Source organism: Amblyomma mixtum, chromosome 6 (genome assembly GCF_055824585.1).
Source record: "Amblyomma mixtum isolate Tamu chromosome 6, ASM5582458v1, whole genome shotgun sequence".
NCBI lineage: Eukaryota > Metazoa > Arthropoda > Arachnida > Ixodida > Ixodidae > Amblyomma > Amblyomma mixtum.
In genome coordinates this window covers 105559101-105585444 of record NC_143017.1, presented here as the reverse complement: position 1 = coordinate 105585444, position 26344 = coordinate 105559101, and the positions used below count along the sequence as shown (strand labels likewise).

The window sequence follows — 26344 nt, the reverse complement described above, 5'->3', positions numbered from 1 at the left end:
TTACCGACAAGCAAATTGTAGAGACGAATGGGCAATGGCGTTCTGTGGACTCCCTGGCAGCGTTGCAAGACGCTGTTCGCGTTCCACTCTTAGAGGCGAAGCTTAACATCTTAACCACACATCAGTGACACAAGCAGCAACACCGCGCATAAGGCTTTCGCCTCACCGCACTTTAGGTCAGCAAATTGCCCCCTTGAATTTTGCTTGTCGAGGGCTGACCTCCGTGTGGCTCCAGTTTTCCCTACAGCATTCGTACCAATATTTTGACGCAACCGTTTGACGTACAGTTCTCCTGATGGTGTCATGCGATTCCTCGCTGCATATAGCTTACGTGTTATTAAGTTGGAAGCTAGCTTGCGACAAGAATTCGAACCGAAGACATATGCACCTTCAACTGTACGCCTTCCCAGACTCTTTACCCCTTCACTTAAGGCGCGGTTGAGGCGTCCACCGATATGTAAGGCGCCATTTCCTTCCCTAAAAAGCCAATTTTCATATCAATATTACGTTGCAACTGTTCGTTATTCAGCGCTCCGGTGGTGTCATACGCGCGTGCGCGTGTGTGTCCGCGCGATGCTCGGACTGGCCTAAGGCCTCCCATCTGTGAAAGTCGTCGCGTGGGCAGCGACCGGCCGCTCCCCTCCACCACGCAATTTGCACGCCCGCGCACCGTGTACTCTCGACAACCTTGCGCGGCGCAGCACATGTATTTCTACGCAATATCCTGTATTTGTACATAGTGTATACTGCCACTATACCCCTATCCTTTCTTAATATCGCTCCCCCCTTTCTTTTCCTCTCCCTGTCATTTTATTCATGCTAGCCGCAGCTCAGGTGCTTCAGATTTCGATGACAGATGTGGCGGCTAGCAACATTTGCTGCTTGCATTTTTATTTTTTATTACCAATAAATAGCCACTAACAACAACCTGATGAATTCGTCTTGTTCTTTTTTTTTTCTTTGTCGGCGCGACCCGAAGGATTTGTCGAGTGTGGGGAAATTTAGAGTCTGCGTTATCCGTAGCTTTCCATTGTACAGTATGGAAAAAAAATGGCGTACGATTTAGAGTGGTTATGCCAAAGCGAATTGGGTACGATAACACTTCGGTTTTCACTTCGGTTCAGGGCTCGGTTTTCAAGGTCAAGCAGGCTTCAGACAAAGATCGGCGAAGCTGAACTTTCCGCCTTAAGGGTGCGACTCGATAGCGTTAGTGGGTTACCGCCCATATATGCAGAATTTGGTCATTCTCTAGTTTACATTCATAGATCCCTGGGTGTCCTCATACCCCTTCTGGCGCAGTGGTTCAGCGGTTAATTAAGCGATGCTCCACTGCCTTGCGATGGCAGGCGCTGCCTCCGGTGGGGCTTTTGAGACTCAGGTTGCCCTTCCCGAGCAAGCTCAAGGTCACGGGGAGAGGCTTAAAATTGGTGAATTGGTTTTTGAGGAAAGGAAATGGCGCAGTATCTGTCTGTCTCACATTTCTCGGCGGACACCTGAACCGCGCCGTAATGGGAGGGAGGAAGGTGGGAGTGAAAGAAGAAAGCGAGAAAGGGGTGCCGTAGTGGAGATCTCCGGAATAATTTCGACCAGGGGCCGAATCCACGGAAGAGTTCGCTTTGGAACGCGTTCGCTTTCTCTCTTGCCACCTCGCTCCATTGGTCGCGTGTCGTCACCGCTGGCGGTGACGTCACTTCAGGGAGGCGGGAACACGGATTTTGTTTACGTCACGAGACATGTCAATCAAGTGAAAGAGAACGCGTTCGGTCGCTGTGTGCGGAACTCTGAAAGTGGCGTTCGCTTCAGCGCGAGGAGAGACATGCCGGTACCTCCCGCCGCCCCGCTGTTGTTCGCGGTGCTCAGCGAATGTGATCGGCGGCCCCGGCGGTCGCGCGTGCATGACGAAGCTACTTGTACGCCAGCTATGCGAAGAGCTCAAACCCCACCTTGGACCAACGAGGAAAAGTGCGCTCACAACAGAGCGCAAAGTACTCTGCGCCCTACGGTTCTTCGCTACCGGGGGCTTCCAGGCGGCAGTCGGCAGCGAGGCAACTATACTGCTCCCGCAGTCGTCTGTGAGCCGGAAGATTTTGGCCGTCGCTCAGGCAATCGTGCGTGTCGGCACGGAGAAAAACTGGGTGTCGTTTCCTTCGACTCCCGAGGAGAAGTCCCGCGCCAAGGCAGAGTTTTTGGAGCGTGGTCTCTTCCCCGGCGTCGTCGGGTGCGTCGAGCTCACACGAAGGCTTCACCATGTAGGTATGTTCCTCCATGAACTCAACGAGCACTTCACGCTGGCGCATCGAGACGTGCGGGCCCAGGCGACCTTTGTGCGTTGACATGACGACTAGTGAAAATGTCAAGCTGACAAGTGCTGACACGTGAAAAGTCTCCCGCGCAAGTTCAAAATGCATATCGTCCCTCTCGCGAACACAAAATAAAACAACACAATTGAGAGCGCCCTCTCGGGAACGCAAAAGAAAACAAACCAATCAAGAAGCATTGAAACCGTCTCAAAATAAAATATATGCTTATTTTATAGGCTCTGAGTAATAAATTTGCAGTATTGTAGCCAAACGCATTCATTTAGAGGTTAAAAACGCAAGGAAGTTAGCATATGACCCCTTAAAAATACAAGCAACCGAGATGGGACCGCCCGACAAAGCCGATTGGCTGTTGCCTGCCCCTTTGTCCTCCCGCAATGTTCCTCCCACCGTTCTCCCGCCGATGTCAACGTCAAAATGACGTCACGGCAAAGCGAACGCGTTCCAAAGCGAACTCTTTCGTGGATTCGGCCCCAGTTGGGGATCTTTAACGTGCACTGACATCGCACATTACATACCGACCATGCAGCAGGGTTATTTTCAAGGGCGTCCGCAGAATTTTTTGCAGGGGGGGGCCCCATTGGCTGTTGGCGCCGGAGGGGGGGGGGGGGGGGGGGGGTTATGTTCGTAGCAAAAAGGCACTATTTGCGGAGTAAATTTATTTATTTATAAATAAATAAAATAAATAAGTAAAATACACACATGAAAGAAAAATTACAAACAGCAAATTAAAGCGTGGCTAGGAGAGATACATTGGAGTTTATCAACGAAGAAACAATTAAAATTAATAAAAATGCAAAAAGATACTATCACTTCGTGGAGAAGAGTGCTCAGTCTTGCTGCATACGGGTTCTCGACACACCCGGATTGATGACCAGCACACAGCACAATATGTTCACAAACACGCAACGACAGTCAGTCAGTAAACAGCAACTGTAGACGCCTCGGATTTTTCTGGGCGAATTGCGTGATGACACGGGTGATAAATTCATTCCTGTGCTTCATTACACGCTCTCGGTGCACACTCATCATACAAAGGCCGTCCAGTCTGTCGTTTGTCATCGTTGAGCGTAGCCACGTTTTCACTCTCCTCATTGTACTGAAGGAGCGTTCGACCGTACAGGTAGTAACTGGCAAAGCCAGAGCCACCTCAATGGCTTTTGCAACACCAGGGAAGAATGTCTTGGCCTGATGTAGAAGCTCGCAGTAAGTTATTTCTGATGGGTCCCCAGTTTTGTTGCACCACATCTCGTACCAAGAGATGGCCTCTTCCTTGAAGTTGTCGATGCCGTAAAAGCACTGGAGTTCTTCGGCGAGAACAGCGAACTCAACACGGCTCAAGTGCTTCATTTTTGATGGATGCAGCTGGAGAAGTTTGAAGCTCCTCTCATTGCTTTCAGAAAAGCGCCGAGCTAAAGAAGCAGTGAGGGAGTCCAAGTACGGCACATATATTGCCACACGGTAGTATTCCTCCGGCGACTGAATCCCGTAGTTGTCTCGGTGGGCCTGACGAGAGACTTGTCTTGGCACAGATATCACCACATTTAAGTGATTGGCTGCCTCCCTTGCTGCATTCATGATGTTAGAGAACTCCTCTACAGCGTTCGTCCGGTGGCCGCGAAAAATACGTTGCAGCTCAGTGATGTGGTCATGCACAGAATGGAAGTCCATGGATACACCTTGCAGAATGTTCGTAACTGGTTCGAGCCGAGCGCTGTACTTCGCTACAATATGCAAGCAGACGATGAAAGATGAGCTTGTTGTTGCGCAGTAGAGGATGTGAGCTCGTTGTCTAGTTGCAGCGTTCGAGCATGATTCCGTGGACGCGAGCTCCTCGAGTGCTTCGACTATGGCCACGTAATGCTGAGAGAAGATCCTAATAGACTTATATTTTGCAGACCATCTTGTCTCACACAGCATCGGAATGTTCTGCACCAATTTTCTCCGGAGTACGCTCTCGCGGAAGAAGTTTATGGTTTGTTTGATTATGCCAATTGTGTTTCGAATTTCAGAGACGTCGTTCAGATCGTTGATGACGAGATTTAGTTTGTGACTTGCACAGTGGAAAAATAGTGCCTTCGGGAACTGTTTTTGTATAATTTTGTTCACTTCAGCTTCTTTTCCAGCCATTGTAGAGCATCCATCGTACCCCTGTCCAACGAGGTTCGAAAGAATCAGCCCGACATTCGTCAAAAACTTCAAGATTGCCGCGGCGATGCAAGCGGAGTTTAATTGCTCCAGCTCTACAAATCCCAAAAACTGCTCTCGAACGCACACTTCGGCTCCCGCCTTGTCAATAAAGCGAACGCCTATAGACATCTGCTCTTTTCCTGAAATATCTGCAGTTTCGTCAGCAAGAACGGAAAAAGCAAACGCTTTGTTAGCTTCGGTAACTATCTGCTCTTTCAGGATGTCGCCACAGATTGTGATGATCTCGTTCTGGACGCGGACAGAAGTGTACTTGGCATTGCCAGCAGAAGAAGCGAAGTGCTCCTGAAGTAGAGTATCTCCAGCTTCTACACGAAAGTCAAGCAGATCATTGAAGACTCCACTATCGGACTGCTTGCCGCGAATTGGCAAGTCATGCGTCGCGCAAAAGACAATGGTGGAAACTATTGGAAATAGTTTCTCACGGTTCCTTTCAACTTGCGCGTGGAGTGCTCTGTTCAGCTGCTCTACAACGGGTAGCTGCTTGCCTTTCATCACATCCATAAAGTTCTGTGAGGCCGTCATTGCCTCCTGGTGCCATTGGGATTTTACGTGATCCCTGCACGCCTCGTGCATTTTTCTGTAGTTACTGAAAGCGCGCACGATAAAACTTCCTTGAGTGCCCCGGTGAACACGTGGAGGAAAAATGACGCAAAAACGACAAATAGCGCCTTTCGCTGTCGCTGAGTACGCAAGCCAGGGGGCGTAATCTCCCAGCCATTGATGTCGAAAAGGCCTCTTTCCAGGTGTTACATCCTTCTTAAAATCGTATGTAACATTTGGTGACCATGGCTTAGTAAGAAGACGTAACTTCAAAAAGTCCGGTATGCCAGTGAGTTTAGCTTTGCCTAGAAACTCTCCTAAGTCATATTCTTGAGGCAAGTTATTTGTTTTCTTGATGTTGTCTCCGGACTTCGATCCCAAGCAAGGAGAAAGGGAATCGTCTCGGCTTACTGCGTGACCGGAGCTCGCTGGTGAAGTTCCTTCCATGGAGACGACGACGTCGGCTACTGTCCGGTGATGAAAGGTTGCATCGCTCTGGTCAAATCCGGACTTAAATCCCAAGAAAGGAGAAATGGAATCATCTCGGCCTGCTGCATTACCTGAACTCACTGTTGACAGAGTCCCTTCCATGGAGTCGACGACATCAGCTACTGTCCGGTGATAAAAGCTTGCATCACTCTGTTCAAATGCTACACCGTTGTCACATATCACACCAGAATCTGCAGGGGCGCATTTGGATAACGCTTCGTCAGACAACCGCTGACGCTTGAAGAAGCGCCGAATGTCCATCATTCGGAACCGCGCGAGACAAAGCTGGCTATGGAGTTCTTCGGGGTTGGTAGTGTTAAAAATATATACACATTGATTGAAAAAACGGTTGAATGCGTACGTTGAAAACAAAAAATGACTATATATACAACGAAAACTTATTTACAAGATAAATGCACGCTCGCAGCTTGATACACCTCGCTCCATCTTGCTCGCGCAACCGCACAGTCGAGTATTTGCACACACACTACTCGCCGCTCGTCGTTTTCTCGTCCGCTGTCTTGATTGTTCTCAGCTTCGTTGACAACCGGCCACTAAAAATACCGAAGCACAAACACAGAGGCGCGCACACATGCAAGGGCCTACTTGCCGCAGTATCCCCGAATACGCACTGTTGGAGTTGAGGGTTCAGGACAGGAGTGCCGCTGAGCGAAGAGGTAGATGGCGAAAGGAGAATAGGTTTATTTACATTTTACATTGGTGGTTAGAAGTGAGACGATTCTGCCGCATCCGTTGTCGAGTTTTATATCCTTCTTGTTCCCTAAAGTCCCTAGGTTGAGGACGCCCTTGCCGGAGTGGGAGGGGCCTAGAGCTTTCACCTGTGCGCACACACACGACACTGCACTCATGGCCACGCCCCCTTCACATGTGGAGTCTGAGGGAAAGAAGGTTGTCGTCGAGGTAGCGTTGACGGCGGTAGGTGATGGCCTCCGGCCAGCCGAAGGTTTCTGCGGGTCACCGACATCTGTTGATCATCAAATGCCACCCGCCGCTCGAGGCCAGACGCGAGGTCACGAAAACGCCGAAAGTGGTTCCTCGTGCTTGGGTCGGAGATGAGGCCCGCCAGCTTGTCGCGGTGCTTGGGCACGCCAAAGAGCAACCGGAGACGAGGCCCTTTGTTCCCTGGCACGGTCACGGCAAATGGGGAAGATAACGTTCGTCTCCCCGAGGCGGCGGCGGCGTTCTACACGTGCAGACACTTTGTGAAGGGGGTCTGGTTTTGTTCCTGCACTCCAACCGGGCAAACTCCGTAATTGAAGTCAGCTGGCACCTGGGTCCTCTCGGTGCTTGTGGTCCATGGCGGCAGGCCCGAAAGCAATCACCCTCAAGTCGCTAGCAGCCATACACAGTAGAAACAGGCGTGCTGGCGGCCACCCGGCGAGACTTGTTGTCGTCGTTCCTAATAGCACTTTGGGGGTGAAAGGAACGCCTCGCGACTTCCGAGGGGAAGGGACACTCGCCACTCCGGTCGGAAAATTTGTTTTGTGTGTTTTTATGGGGTTCAGAGCCCCAAAACGACTCAGGCTATGAGGGACGGAGTAGTACAGAGTTCCGGATAATGTCGACCACCTGGGTCTCTTTACCATGCACTGACATCGCACAGTACATGGGCGCTGTTGGGATTTGAGGCCCAGCCAGAGGTGACAGGCGAGCCAGGCGAGCCAGGCAGGCGCCATCGGGCTGCCTTGACCAAAGGCGCTGGCTTCCGGAGAAGATGCAAGGAACGCTGGTGTGGGGGCGCCTCTGGAGACTGCGTCGCCGTGAACAAAAGCAACTGCTAATCCCCTTTGCCGAAGATTCTGAAAGCGGCGCTTCTACCGAACTGCGCTCTCCCGTGGATCGGAGGAGACAGCGAGCGGCGGCGGCGCCAACTCATCGCCTGCTTGCCCTTGAGCAGCCCGACAAAGCGGGGGTGGACACGGCTGATTTGTCCCTCCCTCCTGAAGAATTCATCGGTGGCCGGATTGTGCACTGTCTGCCGCCGTGTGGCTATCTCTCTAGAGATCAAAGAAACAGGCACCCATCTCAAGACGCCTCGAAACACATGCTCGCCGGTGCCGCTGTATGTCTGCAACGACGCGTCCCCGGACGCGGCACTTCGCAGATGTGACCCAAAGCTGGAAGCGGGGCCGCTTTTACTCTTTTTGCTGAGCGCACCGCCGCCCCTGGTGTGCGGCCATCACTCACGGTTAGAGTGAGTGATTTTCCAGGGGGGTGCAGCCGCCCCCCCTTGCCCCCCCCCCCCCTCCGGACGCCCATGGTAATTTTTTTTATTATTATTTTTTAACCCTCAAGCTCTCTTTGATTAAAGTTTTTCACCACCACCACACGGGCGCCTCTTGCGTTTCGCCTCCATCGAAACACGGCCACCGCGGTCGGGTTCGAACCCGGGTACTCCGGCTCGGTAGACGAGCGCCTTACCACTGAGCCACCGCGGAGGGTCGGGGAGAGGCTTCGGACAAACATCGGCAAAATCTGGGATTGGGGGCTTTAGTGCGAGAAGCCCCACAGTTTTCTTCATTTAACTTGTTTTCAGTGCAGATAGGGCTTTACCTGTTTTCCTTTTCACCACGTTTCCCAACTGTCTCCTCCTCCTTCTCCCACTTTTCGTGCCATTTGCTGACACTTAGCGTCAGTGTTTTTCTTCGTTGGAAAGGAGACGGCAAGCTAAAAGAGCTGAGCTATGCCAGAGGAAGCCAACAACAACGACGATGACCGGGAATGCGTGTGGTGGTGTAGGAGGGAGGCTGCGCTCGAAATTAGATCCAAGGGGCCCTCGGTGCGTGCAGCCTGGCGAAAGATAGCGCTCAGCGGCCCTCAGCTGCATCGCGGGCAGTGCTGGCTGGTTGATCTCAAATAAAGATGGCACATACCCACTACGAGGGAGGGGCAGTGCTAACTTCGGCCGCGTGGAAAATTGAGAAGAAAAAGTGACCGGATGGTTTGGTAGATTGCCTTGCACAGACTACTGAACGCAGCCTCTTACATTCTTTTTGCTCCTAAAGAAATGAATACAAGTAGAATGGGTGAGGAAAGGTCAATTAATAGAGACATTTCGAATGTAATGTGAACCGTCATGCGCAGGTCGTCCTGAAGGCATAGATTGCGTCAGGTGTCGGCCAGCTAGATGATGCCTTTATTTATAGATAGTAATTTTTAAATAATACCGTTAAGTTTTACAGATTGGTTTAAATAAATGTGAATGAGAAGGAAAACCGAACATGGTGGCACCTGCCGCCACCTCGATTCAAAGGGGACGCTCCTAACATCCATCCATCCGTCCTGCGTGCGTGCGTGCGTGCCTGCCTAGGTAGGGTGGCAGCTCAGGCCTACCGCCTCGGGACCAATCAGCGCGGGCGCACTGGCGGCGGGCTGTGCGCGGTAGCGCTGGCGGTACGTGCTAAGCCAAATGTGTCTGATATGTCAAAGTTTTTGCTGACACTACGTGATGCCATGGGACCGTGAACTGCTTGAGTTTGCGCAAAAGCAAGAGACCGCGCGGCCACTGAACCTGAGATTGATAGGGGAACCTGAGGGCTCAAACGATTAGGGTCGTGTCTGTCATTTGAACGCGATCGCATGGATTGGTTCAGAGGCACATGTAGCAGTATGAACCTCAAGTGGTCAGCCGCAGTCAGCTGCTACCCCGCCCTCGCTTTTACTTTCGCAGTATAAAGTGTGCGCCGTCCTGTCTTGTAGCAGCGGAGAGGTCGCGCTATTGTCGTTGGGTAGTTGCGCGCAGCTGTTGCTAAGAGGGCGCTAGTGACGTAGGGAGGTTAAGAGAGGGCACTGAAAGCTAGAAGAGGTACCACGTCAGTTGCGGCGGCGAGTGGTGTGTTTGAGAGTGCGCGATTGGTCCGCGCAGCGGATACGTCACCATTGGATATATCACGCGACGGCGCTGACCGCTCGTCAGTTCTGCTACGTAGTTTGACATGGAAGGAGGGCAACTACGCGGCGCTGCTGCTCTACGCCTCGCGTGCGATTGGGATCGGTAACGGCGAGCCCGCCAAGACCCGAAGCGACAGAACGCGGCAAACACTGCGGCAAAGCGTCGACGATGCACCTAACGGCTGTTGCTGAGTTCCGCGCATCACGCAGCAGGCGCAGCTAAACGTTGTCAGTTTCTTTTGCCACTTTTCATTGGAGTGTGGCCACTCATACAGAAAGGGCAGTTTCATCTTCACCTTGTCCTCTCTACTGACACGTCTGGACCTACTTAATGCCAGGCCTCTTCAGAGAACCCAGCGCTAACGCGCGCCTATACTACTGCACCTTTGTGTCGCGGCATGGAGCTAGTTACACGCTGCTGCTGTAGGTTCTTGCGCTGGCGGTGTAAATGGTTTGATTCTTGAAAGTAAAACAAAATTTGTGGCTTATTTTGTTGAGTGCGCAATGTATGTAGGGACCGGTGATAAAGTCCGTCTCTATGGACGACGGCATATAGAACGCCATGAGCAGAAAGTAGGCGCGTCTTTTTAGTCCGCCCATGGAGTACCATCGCCGGCTTCTCGCAGGCGTATTTGCCAAGGTGAGCTATGGATTGCCTGTATGTGCTAATGTCTATGTTATATTGTGTTGTCGTCTAGCAAAATCGGTCAATTATGTGAATGCTCTGTGCTTCAGGGGTCTAAAAATGGCCTATGGCCGCGTGCTTTGCGCAAAGAGGTTAATGTTTCTTGTGTTAGAGTTCATGCGTGTCTCCTACCGCTGACCGTCGTCATTAGTGTGTACGAGCAATATCGAGAAGAGGTAATCTCGTGCTACTGTTTGATAACTGTTCACATGCAAACATAAGAGCCGAGACTGTAGGTGGCAGCGACGCCGCTTTATTCTGATACGGTTTACGTGGAAAGTGGTAGGAAACGTATTAACACTTTATAGATTTTGTCGTAACTGCAAGACTCTTGCGAACTGGCGTCGTCCTCTCTTTGATAGAAACACCAGTGCTGTAGTTGGTCTGACAGCTTCGGAAGAGGGAATTGGCTGGTCTACAGCAAGCGCGTTTATTGATCGTAGCTGGCAGCCGTTGCTTTGTATAGTTCAACTGATTCTTTCTCAAAAAGAATGGAGCTTTTATTTTGCAATAAATTTTGCACGATGAAATGTGAAGTTCAGAAGTACTTTCGGCGCAATGTTGCGCCGAAATGTATACTTCCTGTCACCTGATCGATTTACAAAAGACCACTCACTACGTCATTCATACGACGGGAAATTAGCCGCACTATACTGTGTCCAGATGACGTATTTCCCCCCCCCAAAAAAAAAAAATTCGGGGGGGGGGGGGGCAATTTGTTGACCTAAAACAATTTGTTGTGTTGCTGCTTGTGGCTCTGATGTGTGGTTAAGATGTTAAGCTTCGCCTCTAAGAGTGGAACGCGACAGCGTCTTGCAACGCTGCCAGGGAGTCCACAGAACGCCATCGCCCGTTCGGCTCTACGCCTTGCTCGTCGGTAAATTGGCTTTTGAGGAAAGGAAATGTATCTATCTCGCATATCTCGGTGGACACCTGAACCTCGCTGTAACGTAATGGGAAGGGAGGAAGATAGGAATGAACGGACACCGTATTCACAAGACGCGATGACCCTGGTTCGATTCCCCAACTCGACCAGTTTCCTACTCGGTTTTATTTATTTATCTGGCCTGAGTGGAAATGTTAATTAGGCTAATTGGTTAATTAAGCAATTAACTAAACTCAGTCCCACTTACTTGGAGCATCACTATACGACCCCTTTAATTGGTTGCATGGTTACTAGCCAAAGTACAAATGGCCCCATTTGAAATTCGCGCACTCTAACGTCACGACCATTTCGACCAACTGAAACAAGGTCAGCATAGCTACGGCGCGACGGCGGCCACCTGAGGTCTCGCTTTGGCTGTCGGAGTGTTGCGTTCGCAACAAAAACCACTTTGCAGCTCTGTGAAGCAGATCCTTCACTAATGGTAAGAAGCACAATGTAGCACAATGTAGCAGGAAAGAGTGTATAATAGTACTGAGAAAGCTTTCCCCATATTTGAGCGGCAGAAAACTACAGGAAAGGACATTCTAGCCAGACCATTAAAAACGCACGAGTATATACGACAAAATGCACGAAATAAGTCGTCGAAGAACCCGGCGTGCACGTACTGACGGTTCAGTGAGGGCCCGCCGAGAACGCTCCTAGCGGCCTAGTGCGATATCCTGGCATAAGTGGTCCATTCTCTGGACAGGTCGGCTCTCCAGTGGGTCGAGCTGGACGCATTGAGGGTTGTGGCCTCCTGCAAGCAAGCGTGACCACACTGCACGTGTGCGGCCCAGCTGCGATTTGCAAGCTCCGTTTCGTGTTACGTAGTGCACAGCGCTGGTGTCGAGGGCGCTGCCGCCCGGCCTGACATTGCTTTACATTGGGATTGGCCTGTGCACGTGGAATGAGCGCTTTCTGAACCGTGTTATATAAAGGTAACTTGGCCGGCCACACTTGTCCAGCTTCCCGCCTTCGTTCTCTACCGATAAACGCGTGGTCCTTCGTTTCGTTCCGAGTTTGCAAACATTCATTACGGCTCCTTAGCGCTGGGAAGACCTCTCACTTTCAGTTACCCAACTTGTGGAAGCACTATCGGCCGGTCGAAGCTCGCTCCGAAGGGTAATTTAACTTCGGTACACAGTACTCTCAACATGCCTAAAGGAACACAGTTCAAATTAATGTGTGGGTGGCCATATTTTGGCGTGTTTAAATGACTCAGAAGTCACTTCCACCGAAAACGAGCTTTTTCTCCTTATAAAAGTGGTCTTTAGACTTCTTATAAGCTCTGTCGCCTTTGTATAGATATTTCTTTTTGTCTATTCATAGTCTGTCGACAAAAGTTTACTAAAAGTGTATGGCCATAAATGTACGGACTGTGTATAGGCTGTCTATAGAATTTGTATTACCTATAGACCAGAATCCAGAGCCGCTCCTGGGCGCGGCCATTTTCCGCCGACTGGTGCGCCGCGGTGCGGGCGTTTCTTTGGGGACTGCGGGGCTGCGGCAGCTCCGCGGCCGCGCCTTCATATAGCCGCGCTTCGGGCGCTAAAAAAACATTGCCGAGCATACTTCCGCTGCGTGGCTGTGTTGCAGGAAGTGTTCACGCTATTAAAGGGAGCACATTGATGAGTTTTAATTACATTTAGTTTGACATTCACGTGAATTGTGCTGACGCTTAGAACGCGAACGTGCTTGTATCGCTACCGTCTTGGTGCTCCACTGCAAAAAAAAAACTTTTTGTTCAATATCAAGTATTAGCTGTGCGGCTAGCATGCAGTTCCAATTCCAGTGCACTCTTAATCCTTCGGCCATAAAGTACCACCCGCAAACAGGGCTTTCTTGTCGCATGCGTGGTGCGCCAGTTTATCAACAAATTACCGCTCTGAGCTTAACTGAGTCGCAGCGCCAACAAAAAAAAAAATGTTCATTGTTTATGCAACCTGGTGCGTAAAAACGTACTTCCGCTCAAATTATCAAAGCTTGAATAGATATTAGCAGCGAATCCAGCTTTCACGAATTGTGAGGTCCGAAGTCGCGTTCATTTCATTCGGTAGCTCTCGGCGCGTGTGACAGCGTTGCGTAGGCGCTTGGCTAAGTGTGAATGAATGTATTAAAAGCGCGCATATTTTACTATGATTAAGGTAGATAGCAAAAGCAGAAAGACACTACGGTAAACTCTTTACCCCCCTTGATCCCTATGACATGCGTGTGGAAAGAGCAACTGAAATCGGCAGCGGTCGTGCTTAAAATCCTGTGCATGAAATGTGTTCAATGGGAACTAGAGCAAGCTCAGCGCAAGGAGGTGATCGAAAAGACGCGCTTCGTCGGGACAACCTTCAGTCTGCAGCTCGCCTATCCAGTTACTATACCACTGATTCAAATCAATAAATCCACATTCCTGCGCCTAAAATTATCATAGATGCTAGCGCACGTAAAAGACGGCAACAAACGACACGCCAGCGCTGAAATCTGCTCAGAAGTGCCGGCTTCCAGTCCGTACGCTACCTGGCCGACTACTCCGCGGGAAAAATCCTTGCTGTTTACGATACTATTCCAGAATTTCCCTGAGCAGCGCCGCCGCTCCAGCGGCTCGGTGGAGCAGCGTCGCCGCTGCGGTGCCAGCGTTTAGAATTCTGGGCCAGCAGAATATCATCATTGAAAAACGTAGCGCGAAAAACGAGACACAGAAAAGGTGAAGACAGGGCACGAGCGCTAATTATCAATATCATCATGGTGGGCACAAACAACGAGACAGACGCGCACTGCCTCGCCGCACTTACTCACATCCAATTGAACGGAAAAAAACTCGCAGATGTCACGTTAACGACTAACTGCGCGCAAGATAACCGCAGTACTGTCTGGTAGAGGGAAAATGTGAGCAGTGAGGCACAGCACACAGCCTCATACGTTAGCTGATGGAGCACAACAACGGCAGAAGCGAACACGTAAACATGCATTCTACGCGCGGCGCCGGCGCGACCCGCAGTCCATCGGTCCGCGCGCGCCGATAGATGGCGACTGGTGTCGAGAGTAGGGGCGCGCCAGCAGCCTGCGTGTGAGGGTAAAAGAATCTGGTCTATAGACTAGTGTATAAGATCTGTCTGTAAAAAGTCTATAGATCTTGTTGACAAACGTCTGTGGGCAGTGTATAGACTCTCTAAAGAAATTTCTGTAAGGGATAAGCTCCAAAGACAAAAAAAAAATTAAGTAGCGGTATCGTCATCGCGTGCCTTTTCCCCCAAGTATGCTACTAGGACAGCTTTTTGCGCGCTGATCGTTTAGACTAAGATACGCTGCCTTTCACTTCCTACCAACGCTCCTGACGTCGCGAGTTTGAATCTAGTGGCGAAAAAAAAAGAAAGGTCCAATTTTTAAATAATAATTTATCAGCAATGAATATAAACTCTGTATAAACTGTGACGATTTTGTTCTGCACTAATGTATTTTTTGTCTTAGCTAACATTGTATACACAGGATTAATCTTTTATGTGCCCGTTTCTTTTTTCTCCATTGTTTGTTGTATATTTTCTGCCCGCTCCCCTCTGCAAAGCCGTGAGGGTAAAATAAATAAATAAATAAATAAATAAATAAATAAATGCGTCTTCTTTGCTGCGGAACAGACATCAAGACAGCTCGAAGGAGTCGGATGATCGATTTTTACTAAGAACAAAAATCTGATGAAGTTGTCCTTAGTGTCCCTCTATTGTAAGTACTTACTGGTGGCGTTTCGAGTTCCCTTTTGATTTAATTACAATCAGTCACTCAGCGAGTCACTCGCTCTAATCAATACCTTTAATTACTACAGCAAAGAAAGTGTGGTATCTGGTGACCGCCTCATATCGTTGCGGCTTCCGTTCTGCAGAAAATCTGGCGCTGTCATCGGCGTTGTCAGCGAAAAATCCCCTGAGAAGCAACCTGGTTGGTCACGTGACCTTGAGGCGTCATCACTACCTGCCCACCGGATTGGGAGAAAACTTACCACCATGGCAGGTGGCAGTAAAATTAATCATTGGCCGATCGGCAAGAGCCTGGGTCGCAAAAGCGCCACCAGTGGCAGCACCTGCCTTCGAGGCAGGTGGGCCACCCTAGGTCACGTGACCTTGAGGCGTCATCACTACCTGCCCACCGGATTGTGAGCAAACTGACCTCTGTGGCAGGTGGCAGTTAGATTAATGGCTGGTCGCGAGAGGCTGCTCGGGAAGAGCAACCTGGGTCGCACAAGCCCCACCGATGGCAGCACTTGCCATCGCAGGGTGGTGGCGCATCGCTTAACCGCTGCACCACGGCGTCAGGATTGGCATGGGGGCCCTTTGTGGTCCATGAATATTAAAGCAGAGAATGACCAGTTCCCCACATATGGGCATTAACACATTAATGATATTGAGTCATACTCTTAAGGCGGAGCTTAAGTGTCTCCTCCAGTTTTTTTTTTTTCAATATGCACGAAGAACAGAGTAATATAAGCGCTCGCATGGCCAGCGGCGCTGCAGAAATCGATAGCAGCGGCGCGTTTCTCCGTGATGAAACCTGCCCCTTCGTCTGTTTTTTTTTTTTTTTGCGCTTACATGTTTGGGCGCGAGCGTTGCTGTGTCAAAACTTGTGGCAGCTGACGAGGTGCGTTTTTCTTGTCTGTCCCTTATCGTCAGGATCAGCGCACGCTCTCTCTCTTCACTGCGGGCTGTTCCTACTTCTTGCACGAGCTTTGTGCAATAAGGGGAACCGCTGGGGTCTTGCGTATTTCCTTTTGTGCGCACGGAAGAAAACTGCTTGCTGTCTTCAGCAGGCCCGTTTGAGGCGTAGCCTCTGCCGTCCGTCCACTGTGTCATATTCTACCTCTCGGGAGCACCGGCCTTAGAATGGTCCACGCTTTTCATCTCGCCAAGAGACTCGGTCCTGGCGCTTCGGGCAGTGCGATTTCTGAGGCCCACTGTCATAAGCGAAGCCCTTTCACCTCTAGTTAGGGAAGGCGCAACAGTTAGGAGTGTTTCGCTGGAAGGTTCTGGAAGTTCTGGCGCACCGTTACCACCCCCTACCATGCGCTTGTGCCGTCTGCGCTGCTTTCGCCCCGACACGCATGCGAACCTAATAGAGACTGCTGAGGCGAAGTACAGACGCGGATATGTTAAGAAATTCACAGCCACCTTGTCTCGACACTGCGAGATTTAAAGAAGTTAATAGAAGCAGTTAATCATTACATTACTGGCTCATCGAGTTCCCCCCCCCCCCTCCCCCCTCTCCATCTTCCTCATACACCCGCGTGCAATATGCGTACGAATATGTACACATTACATTCCACATTACTGCGCGTATAGTATGTGCAAAGCTGTGCCACATTTACGCTCCGAGACGCCTATCACCAAGCGGACACGACGTTTAAGAGAATAATGACTTTGGATGGAAAGGAGAGACGGAAAACAGTATTGTAGCGCAGTGTGAGGTTCAGTTTAAGTGCGTCTTCTGCGCACCGTTTTTACCGTGTGCTTGCCTTTCTGGTGACAGGTGATTTGGAGTTGCGGGATTGTATGAATGATTGAACAACTTTTATTTCCATCATGAAATACGTTTACCCCCGCCCCCGGCACGCAGGCCTGGGAGACGGGGAGTTGCGCTTCCGCGGTTAGAGGCTGAATGGCAGCCTTTGACTGGTAGCGGCCTCTTCCGCCAGATGGATGGTGGTAAGCTGGAGCTCAGGGTCCGGGCTCCTTAGCAGCGTCTCCCAGGCTTCTCTACTGTCAATATTTTTGCCCGCCCCGGAAGAATTTGGAGAGTGGAACCAGCGGGGACGAAGTCCTTTCTACTTGTTTTTGTTGGCTTTGCCTATTGCTTTGTTTACAGTGCACTGGTATGGGGCTCACACCAATGCGTGGCCCACTTGCGCCCACAAGTATTTTTTCCTTTCGTCGAGACACTGGAACCTAGAGCACCTCGGGCCACCTCGTGCAATCGCTGACGCAATTACGCGTCGCCACGGCGGCTGCCCGCATTGACATATTCCTTACAACACTTATTCAGAGGTGGAACCTGCCGTGCAGAAGGTTTTACTGCTAGAAGGCAGTGCTGGAAGCCCAACGTTAAGGCAAGTGACAGCGGCCGAATGGTATTGTAGTGGTCGGTCTTTGCGGAATTCTTCAGTGCTGTCAGTTACATAAGTTAGAATGAAAATCCGGCGGGAACCTTGAACCATTTCCTGCAGCTATATTTGATTGTGGAGCTTCCTGTGTCCTTGGAAGCCAGCCGTTGGCTGCGTCCGGAATCTTTTTCTTTCTTCACTGTACATGTATGTTTTGAACCAAGACCTACTGAACTACAGACCTGCACAAGTGGCCCTGCTCCAGCGCGCATGTTCTAGTTCATGCCTTTTGCCGCTAGGATAGAAACATTACGGGTGGCGTGGCGCTAATATACACCTGTTGAGAAAATGGCCTCTTCCATTGTTTCACTTCAAACAAGGCAGTTTTGTCGTTTGTCCACGTAATCATTACCATTCATTTATCTATGCTAGGCAAAGTGGTGCCGACAAAAAGAAAGCGGACAAAAAAGAAGATGTTTTTTATACTCTTCCAGAGCGAAATAAGTCGTTATTATGGCTATTTTCATTGCTGATGTCAAGATAGCAGAGAAAGACAAAACAAAAGTATTAAATAGCGTTCACAAAATGGCAAACGATGATGATGATCATAGCAGACGAACAGGTCAACCGAGCGCTCTCAACGGCCAAAAAGCTAACGAAAGTTGGCGCACGCTGCTCCATAGGACCCTGCCAAGTGTGCAGGTCTGTGGTTCAGTTGTTCTTGTTTTGAACAACCTTGGGCAGTTCATCTCAATTCGCGACAGGTGGCGTGAGTGTCGTAACCTTCGGATATTGGCCCATTGAGAACGCTGGATTTCGGCACGCGGGCCTCAGTTGCAACTGGAATGATCCAATTGCCCTGCGTTCTTGGCTGTGGCGCGGCTAGGCACGCGGTTCCACCGAGTGCTGCAGCCGGGGGGATTTTCGCATCAACAGCCCGGCGTTCCAGATAGCGCGCCGCTTGTCAGGACGCAGCAGAGAGGAACTGCGCCAGGAAGGACGAAAATAACGAGGCCATGCCTCACACAGTGAAGCGGCGCACCGCCACAGTGACACCAGTGGGGAGCCTCTGCTATTTGTGCGGGCAACAGCGGCTGCGAGCTCTTGCTCCGTGGCCACCTGTCGCTGACTTGTCGTCGGCGAAGGCACTCAGCGCGCCGCAGACCGCCTGTTGGGCGTCATCTCACCTGAGCGAAGGCTGCACGCAAACTAAAGAGCGATCACCCCTCATGAGCTGCTGCTTATTGACGAGGCGTCGTTGTACATAGCCCGTCGCAAAACAATGCGCGGGCCATGGCCCTTAATTGCGAAACTCGAACACGTAAGTTGCCGTCATGGGTAATGACAGAATTAGAGAAGAGAGTATATTTCAGGATTCATATAATTTCTTCTCGTTTCATCCTTGCGCCGCCGCGGTGGCTCAGTGGTTATGGGGCTCGGCTGCTGACCCGAAAGACGCGGGTTCGATCCCAGCCGTGGTGGTTGAATTTCTTTGGAGGAGAAATTCTAGAGGCCCGTGTACTGTGCGATGTCAATGCACGTTAAAGAACTCCAGGTGGTCGAAATTTCGGGAGCCCTTCAATACGGCGTCTCTCATAGCCTGAGTCGCTTTGGGACGTTAAACCCCATAAACCAACCAACCGTTTCATCCTTGCCTACCTGTAGATACTAATGGATAGATAACATAAAGCGGCGCTTGTGTTAGAAAAATCGGTGTGTGCTGCATGGAACCGCGTGCGGTCCCATTTAGACGTTTTTTCCCTTTCAGACAGGCCGCCGCGGTGGCTCAGTGGTTATGGTGCTCGGCTGCTGACCCGAAACGCGCAGATTCGATCCCGGCTGCGGCAGGTCGAATTTCGACGGAGGTGAAATTCTAAAGGCCCGTGTACTGTGCGATGTCGGTGCACGTTAAAGAACCACAGGTGGTCGAAATTATCCGGAGCCCTCCACTATACGGCTGCCCCTCATAGCCTGAGTCGCTTTGGGACGGTACACCCCCATAAACTAAAACTAAACCTTTCAGACAGTTCCTATGGCAGACAGTTCAGTGCAGATGAACTTTACCGTCTTTTACCATTTCTTTATTTGTGCATGGTGTCGCTATCGCCTAATTTGCTTAATTGTACTCGTGATGGAGATGCCTCGCTCCAAAGCTGCTAGCCAGAAAAGAGCCCGAAAAAAAAAAACCGAATGGTGTCGTTTTTTCTTGTTAAATTTGTATTTGAGGAAAGGAATTGGCGCAGTATCTGTCTGACATCTCTGTGGACGCCTGAACCGCGCCGTAAGGGAAGGGATAAAGGAGGGAGTGAAAGAAGAAAGAGAGAAGGAGGTGCCGTTGTGGAGGTCTGCGGAATAATTTCGACCACCTGGAGATCTTTAATGAAATCGCACAGCATACGGGCGCCTTTGCGTTCCGCCTCCATCGAAGAGCGCGGGGTCGGGTTAGAACCCGGGTACTCCGGCTATGCAGACAAGCGCCTTAACAACTGAGCCACCGCGGCGGGTGACTTTTTTTTCTTGAATAACCTGATCTGTAGCCGAGTTTCGACGGAGAGAATACTGTCTCGATTTTCACCAACTGAATTCCGAGAGAGAGAAAAAAATAAAACCTGGAAACGAAGGGCCCTGCTTTTATAACGTGGTCTTCGTCAGTTTCGTCATCATTAATCAAAATACCCCCGTCCCCCGCTTCTTTGTTCTTTATGCCTCCTTGGGACGCTCTGTACTGCTTCTGTATCGCATGTTCTGTCTGCACGCGCACCGGCCGACGTGCACATTCCCGTCTCGCTTCTGAGCAGTTGTAGCCGCTCCCTGTCCGCCCATCTGGATGGAAACCAGCCCAAAGAGCATCGCTAATGAACCTTCCTTTTTGATCTCCGCCACTGTGCGGCTTTTGTCCTTACTTTGATGTGTCGGTTAAGCTGTAAGCATCTCAAAGTACGGCCCCTGCGAGGCCAGCCTCTCAGCTTAGTTCTGTCATACACATTTCTCCTTCCCTCTCTTGACTATGAGACAGTGGTGACTCTGTATATAACGACCTTCGGAAGAGTTCACTGCTGTTATTGGTGATGAACTATTTTCTTGCTTTTAGTTTTCGCTGTACTCCCCGAATTCTGTCCCAGTTTTTTTTTTTTTTTTTTGCCAAGTTGCACGGGCGCTCGGCGAGCGGTGATCTAGATTCTACAGCCGTGCATTCCATACTTTTCTATGCATCGCCCCCTTGTAGGCTCGACAGACGTTAGACTGAGGTTAGATGCGATTTAGGGTGTTATCATAAACCGAATATAAATAAAAATTAAGTGTGAATAATATGGTGAGTGTTCCCAAGATGCTGCCAAACGTTATCTTAGACATTACGTTGCGCATTAGCTTCAGGTCACTTAATAAAAAATGTCGGCATGTGTCCTAGTACTTGTCTTCACCGATGTCTTGATGTTTTTATGTCGAATCCGCGGGGTAATCACCAATTAATGTTGTCTCGTAGGGATCGGAATCTTTTGGCGCATTTGCACATTTAAGTGAATGCTTTCTCGTCGTTATTTACATTTGTATCCATTGCCTAAACACTTATCACTTATACACTGCTGTTATGGCTAAGTTTTGTGCCGATAACCGGGGCCAGCACGAGCTAAGAGCCTCTCGTGGTCGTCGGTCAGGCGGTCGTTACTTGTTCACTGGAGCTTTGATGCGCATCAATAGTGTATAATACCGGAGCCGAGCCCCGCAGGGCTGCTGGTCTCCCACATCTCCTCCCTTATTGATCTTCCTCAGCGGGTAGCGATAAGGTGTACCAAGTCCCGAGCGAACTGCCCGTCCGAGAGAACTCCTCTTAGCATCTGCAGACTCACTTGCGGCACCAGCTCCTGCCGATTTCCTCTCGATCGGGGAAGGTATACCTAAGGAAAAGTGGTAGTGTAAAGGAATGGACCGAACTTAGTCTCGCTGAGCACGTTCTCCCACTAGGGAGTATCGGTGTATTGTTTTCCAGCATGCAGTCAAGAATAATACATATGTGACACGCGGAGCATAAGTAAACGAACGTGACCTACTTTCAGCTCAGGGTATCCTCGTGATCTGGTTCACGAGTGCCCGTTTGGCTTGGCCGAATATATTTGTGGCTAGGCCGGTCCTTGAACCATTGCAGATGTGTACGTATGTGATTCGTCGAACGTTCAGCTCCCATTCTTTCCGATGTCGCTGCGTATTGAAAATGGCGATGAACGTAGCTGAACTGATAGTGATGACGACGAGTATTGTATGTAGCAGAAAGTCATTGTTCCGTGTGTGTTCGTTTTGTATTCGTCATCGCTTCGTGGAAGCTTAGTGTCACTGATCGAGGGCAGGTTAGTGCTGTTCACGTAAGAAAAACTAAAAGGAAGAGACCAAGAGCAGAGCTCCGGATCTAGAACCTTGGTTTTATTTCGCAAATGACGAAGGATGACCGAGTGGTCTGTCTGTGGGAGTAACTAGGGTGAACTTGCTCTTAGATTGCTATCAACGGTCTCACCTTTCTTTCGTTCGTCTTGCGTTGGATTATGCCGGTCCGATGATATCAAGGCGCTTTTTTGTGATTGAGAAGTTTCGTTGCTGAGGAAGGTAAAAAGAGAAAGAGAGGTCTCTCTTTGCCGTCATGAGGAGCAGGATGAGGATGGCTCAGAGGGCGTCGTGTTTTCTTAGGACCTTCCCCTTCCTACGGTGGCGTTCGTTTCACACTCGATGCTTCGAAAAGGCGGGCTGTTTGTGGAAAACGTGCTTAGCTCCCAAGTGGGTAAATTTCGCGGGCCGTGGGGATACCTTCTTTTGGCGAGGTATTCAATCTCGTTCTTTTAAATTAATCTCGGGCTGACGGGTCGCCGTTATGCGCAAAGTCGAGCGAAACGGCTAACGGGCTCCTCATGCTCATCAAAGTTGACAGCGCGTGGAATATAATAAAAAAAAAGAACAGGCTTTGTTGATAAAAACAAGCAAGAAAGAAGATTGACAGGAAAGAGTTTCGAAATCCCTGTCCGCTTGAAAGGTGTCGTCCTCACGACGTGTGTGTAAACTCTCTCGTGCGGCTCTCCGGAGAGAGCGGGAGAGAGAGAGAGAGAGAGAGAAGAAACTTTGGCGGACCGCTTTGGACGAGAGTGGGGCGTGAATTATGGCAGCAGCGTGACAGGTCGCGGCGTCAGAGCGAAGCCTCCTCGCCCGATGCCCAGCTTCGCCGTCTAAAAGGTCGCGTCATCCGGGTGCTCCTTACCTGCCGAGTCACCTTTCTCTGGTCGTTGACGCCTCCGTGCGTCAAATACGCGGGCGCTTGGGAGCCTCCTTGAGGGAAGAATGCTGCCTCGTCGCTGGCGCCGGCTCAGGGAAAGCGCGCCGGATTCGCTGCGAAGTCGTTTCTGAATTGTGAGCTTCGCTTCTGGGCGACTATGTGCAGCGAGTGACTTGAAATGAAGTCCCGTATATCGTGGTCGATAATTGGAACATCGAAATTTGTCTGTCGCATCTTCACGACGATGTTTTGGCACATTGCAGTGGAATGAGAAACGAACAGTGTGGACCCTATAGGCTACTCTCCGCAGGTTGTGTGGAGGACGTGCGGGGGTGTTCTACGAGCTCTTGTTGACGGCTGCGTGTGCGTTACGACTGCGCCTGGGGGCATGAGTACAGATATGAGAAATACGAGTATGGAAGCGTAGTTTTTGAGATTTTATTGGCCTACGCAAGTCCGAACGAGTAGCTTTCTTTTTGTGTCATATGAAATGGCTACCTTGACCCTCTAGATTATGCAGAGTAAGGTTCCGCGAAACGATTGCGAAGCATTCACAGTGTCGCTTATAAGCGCAGTCGTTGCAGAAATGAAAAGTTGGATGCTGGCTGTGGTTTCTGCATCCACGTCTTCCCTGTTGAAATAAGAGCGCTTTTTCAAGGCATAAACTGAACTCTCGAGCTGACTCGCACCTCAGCTGTCTCTTGGGATCCTATAGCAGGAAACGACTAAAAACAGCACTTGGTTACACTGGGCCACGATCCACGGCGTCCTCTATTCTCCGCTGGCCGGGCCAATCAAAACAAAAAATATCAGCTTTTTAGCGTGTGACTACCCTTACAGAAATGGCTATCAACTTTCTTTAGAATTTGTTTTAACGTTCTATTTACTCTAGTAACCATATAGTAACTTGGACATTTTATTAACAATTGTTTATACAAAGTTGGTAGAAAGTTGCTTCTTTGTATATACTCCTGTCAGTAGAAAGTTACTAGAAAATCCTGGTGCGGCTTGACACATCGACAGAAATAAATGAAAGAAAAAAAACTGCATGGTGTTTAAGGTGATTACAACTATTTTGTTCGCATAACCGTGACGACATCTTACCTGAGTGCATGATGAAATCTGTTGCAGCTAGTTAACAATTTTACTATACGAAAAGCGACCGACATTATTCGCAGAAAATGCATTTGGAATAAAATCAGGATATGGAAAAACGTTTTAAAACAGAAGATATTCTATTTTAATAAATTTTTCTTACTGCTGTTTATGTGCTTTTGTGAGTAGAAATATACTAGAAACTGAGAGAAATTTTTGGTCATGAGAATAAATGCCTAAAATAATTAAGTAGTGTAGCTGAACAATTCATAACTATTAAAGCAGCCTTAACATGAAATAAAGATTAGCAGTCACATTCTCTTAGCCGAGCATATTCTGTTAGTATTTGTTATAGGAAGTTGATACAATTTTGTTGCCTCTTTCTATCTACAGCTGTCAGTAGAAATATACTAGAGTACGAAAGTTTATATCATGCACATAAATGCCTAAATTAAGTACTGTAACCTGTAAGTACTGTAAGTACTGTAAGTACTGTAGCCTAACAGGTCAAAGCAACTAAAGCAACCTTGAACATGAAACAAACACTGGCAGTCACATTCTCTTAGCCGAGCATAATGCCGAGAATCGTTGTAGTGTTTGTTTGTTCATTGGCGCGCCGGCAGCTTTGAAGAGTGAACAAACAAACAGTACAAAGATTCACGGCAGTATTCTATTAACATTTGTTGATAGGAAGATGATACAATTTTCTTACTGCTTTCTATATACTGCTTTCTAGAGAAGTATACTAGAAATCGAGAAAGAATTTCTGGCCATGCGAGTAAATGCCTAAAATAGCCAAGTACTGTAGCCAACAACTTCAAAGCTGTAGAAGAATTACAGATTGGGCTAGTTGGTGTTGATTCATAATGGTGGTTCAACAGCGCAAACACACACAGACCAAGAAAGAGTCAAGACACACAAAACAGCGCTAATCAGAACTGTTTTGTGTGTCTTGTCTCTTTTTTGGTCTGTGTATGTTTTCGCTGTTGAACCGCCATTATGAAACTTCAAAGTGGCAATAAACCAACCTTCAACACGAAAGAAAAATTAGCAATCACATTCTTTTAGACAAGCACAAATTGTGTTTTCTTTAGCAATTTCATTTCAATTATCTTTGCAAGCCTTACCGCTTTCGTATTTTAGAGAGCGGAAAAAAAAAGGCAAAGTTCATAACAGAACATTTACGCTGAAATTCAGAAACGCGCCTTGAATTAAAAAGATTTACTGACACTTTGTGACTGCATGAGCTATTGTTCAAAAAAGTTACCAGCAAATGAAGTAACTTTGGTACAGAGTGAATGAATTCATAGAATACTCAAGTATTATTGCCTCGCACTTGAAGGAAATTAAAAGAACTTTCTGAGCAAAAATAGGAGTGAATGTGATATTGCGTTACACAAGCACAATGATGAGTTCGTTACAGCAAATTAATTTCAGTGATGGTTTATTCTACGCGAAAACAGTGTTTTCTGCTGCGTATTCGGCCTAGCCCTAAGGGGTGAGGACCAGACTTTCTCTCCGATTCAGGAGGTTAAGAACGCTGGCGATGCATAATAACCACAAAGCATGACCCAGAAGCAATCCCCTTGGGCTGTTTACTTTTCATTAGGGCTGTACCCATCCGAACATTTCCAGACGTAAGAACCCGCGGGATCTTCAACTTCGAAATTTCTGTGGAAGCTGTAGAGCTGTATTTTGCCGTCGTTATGGCTGCACTTGGGTAGATGCGAGTGATTGGTTAAAAACATCTTTATTTGCGCAGAAACTTTTTAAAGCATGTGGGTGGGCCTTCTATTCCGGCAGTCTACTGGTTATCGTTGCCGCGTTGGTCGTTCCCCGTAATCGCTCTCCTATTTCAGCTTGGGGGATAACCCCTCTGGGTCGGATACAACTCAGAAAAAAAGCCGCATGTGCTCTTTCAAAGGGGCCCTCTAGCTAATGGCATCAACCAATTTTCGTGACGCCGCAGTTAATCCGATTAAGGCGTGGTTAATCTCCTTTCATCTGCCATTCCCCGCGATGTCACACTAGCTGATCAAGGGGATTCACCACAACGTCATGAGAATTGGTCGACGGCTGGGGGGCGTCGTTTTGGGTGCATATGCCGCTTCGGTCTAGCTGTTTGCCTAGCCGTTTGACCATTTCTTTAAAATCGTAGAAAGTAGCATGTTGCTGTTGCGTTATTTTGATTTCTTTCGTAAGAAAGCGTGGGCATGGAAGCAAAGCATCCCTCCCCCCACCCTCCCCCGCGGCTCTCAGGAACGCCGTTCGTTTTTTGACAAAAAGCTATTTTCTGCTGTCTGCTTTCCTCCGTCGAAACCTGTCGGACAGCAGCGTTTTTATCGTCTCGCCGCGCACCGCTTTCTCCGTTTTGACGTTTTGACAGCGCTGCTGTTGTAACGAGAGTAAAAATAGCGCATTGATGGGTCTCTCTTTTCCCGTATTTTCGGCCGTTGGTGAGCGCCGTAATGAAGGCTGGCGCGTTGGCCTGTCCAACGTTATTACGGAACATGGTGTGTTGTGTTTGTTGGCAGGGGCATAGCCGCGAACTGTTTTTGTTGATGCCCTCGTTTTCGTCCGCTTTCAGCCTGTGTCGTCACCAGGGTTAGGGTTGTGTTTAGGGTACAGCTGGGAAGGTTGGCGCTAAGGTCACTGTCATGGACGGAGCCGAAGTTTCCCTTTTTTTTTTAATTTCACAGTTTCGGGATGTTGTGCTGCGTGAGCCGATTAGAAATGTGACCGCTGACCAGGTGACGTGGCTAGAATGGCCAAGGGGCAATGATGGGATGAGGCAACAACTGATTTGACGTAATGAACGGTTAAATATGCATGCAGTCAGTGG

The 26344-nt window shown here is 49.2% G+C and overlaps 1 protein-coding gene across 6 annotated transcripts in view; it reads left to right on the top strand.

Moving 5' to 3' along the window:
• LOC149339902 (uncharacterized) overlaps positions 1–26344 on the top strand; it is a 553936-nt gene that overhangs the window by 154902 nt on the left and 372690 nt on the right. The gene's annotated exons all lie outside the window — the stretch shown is intronic.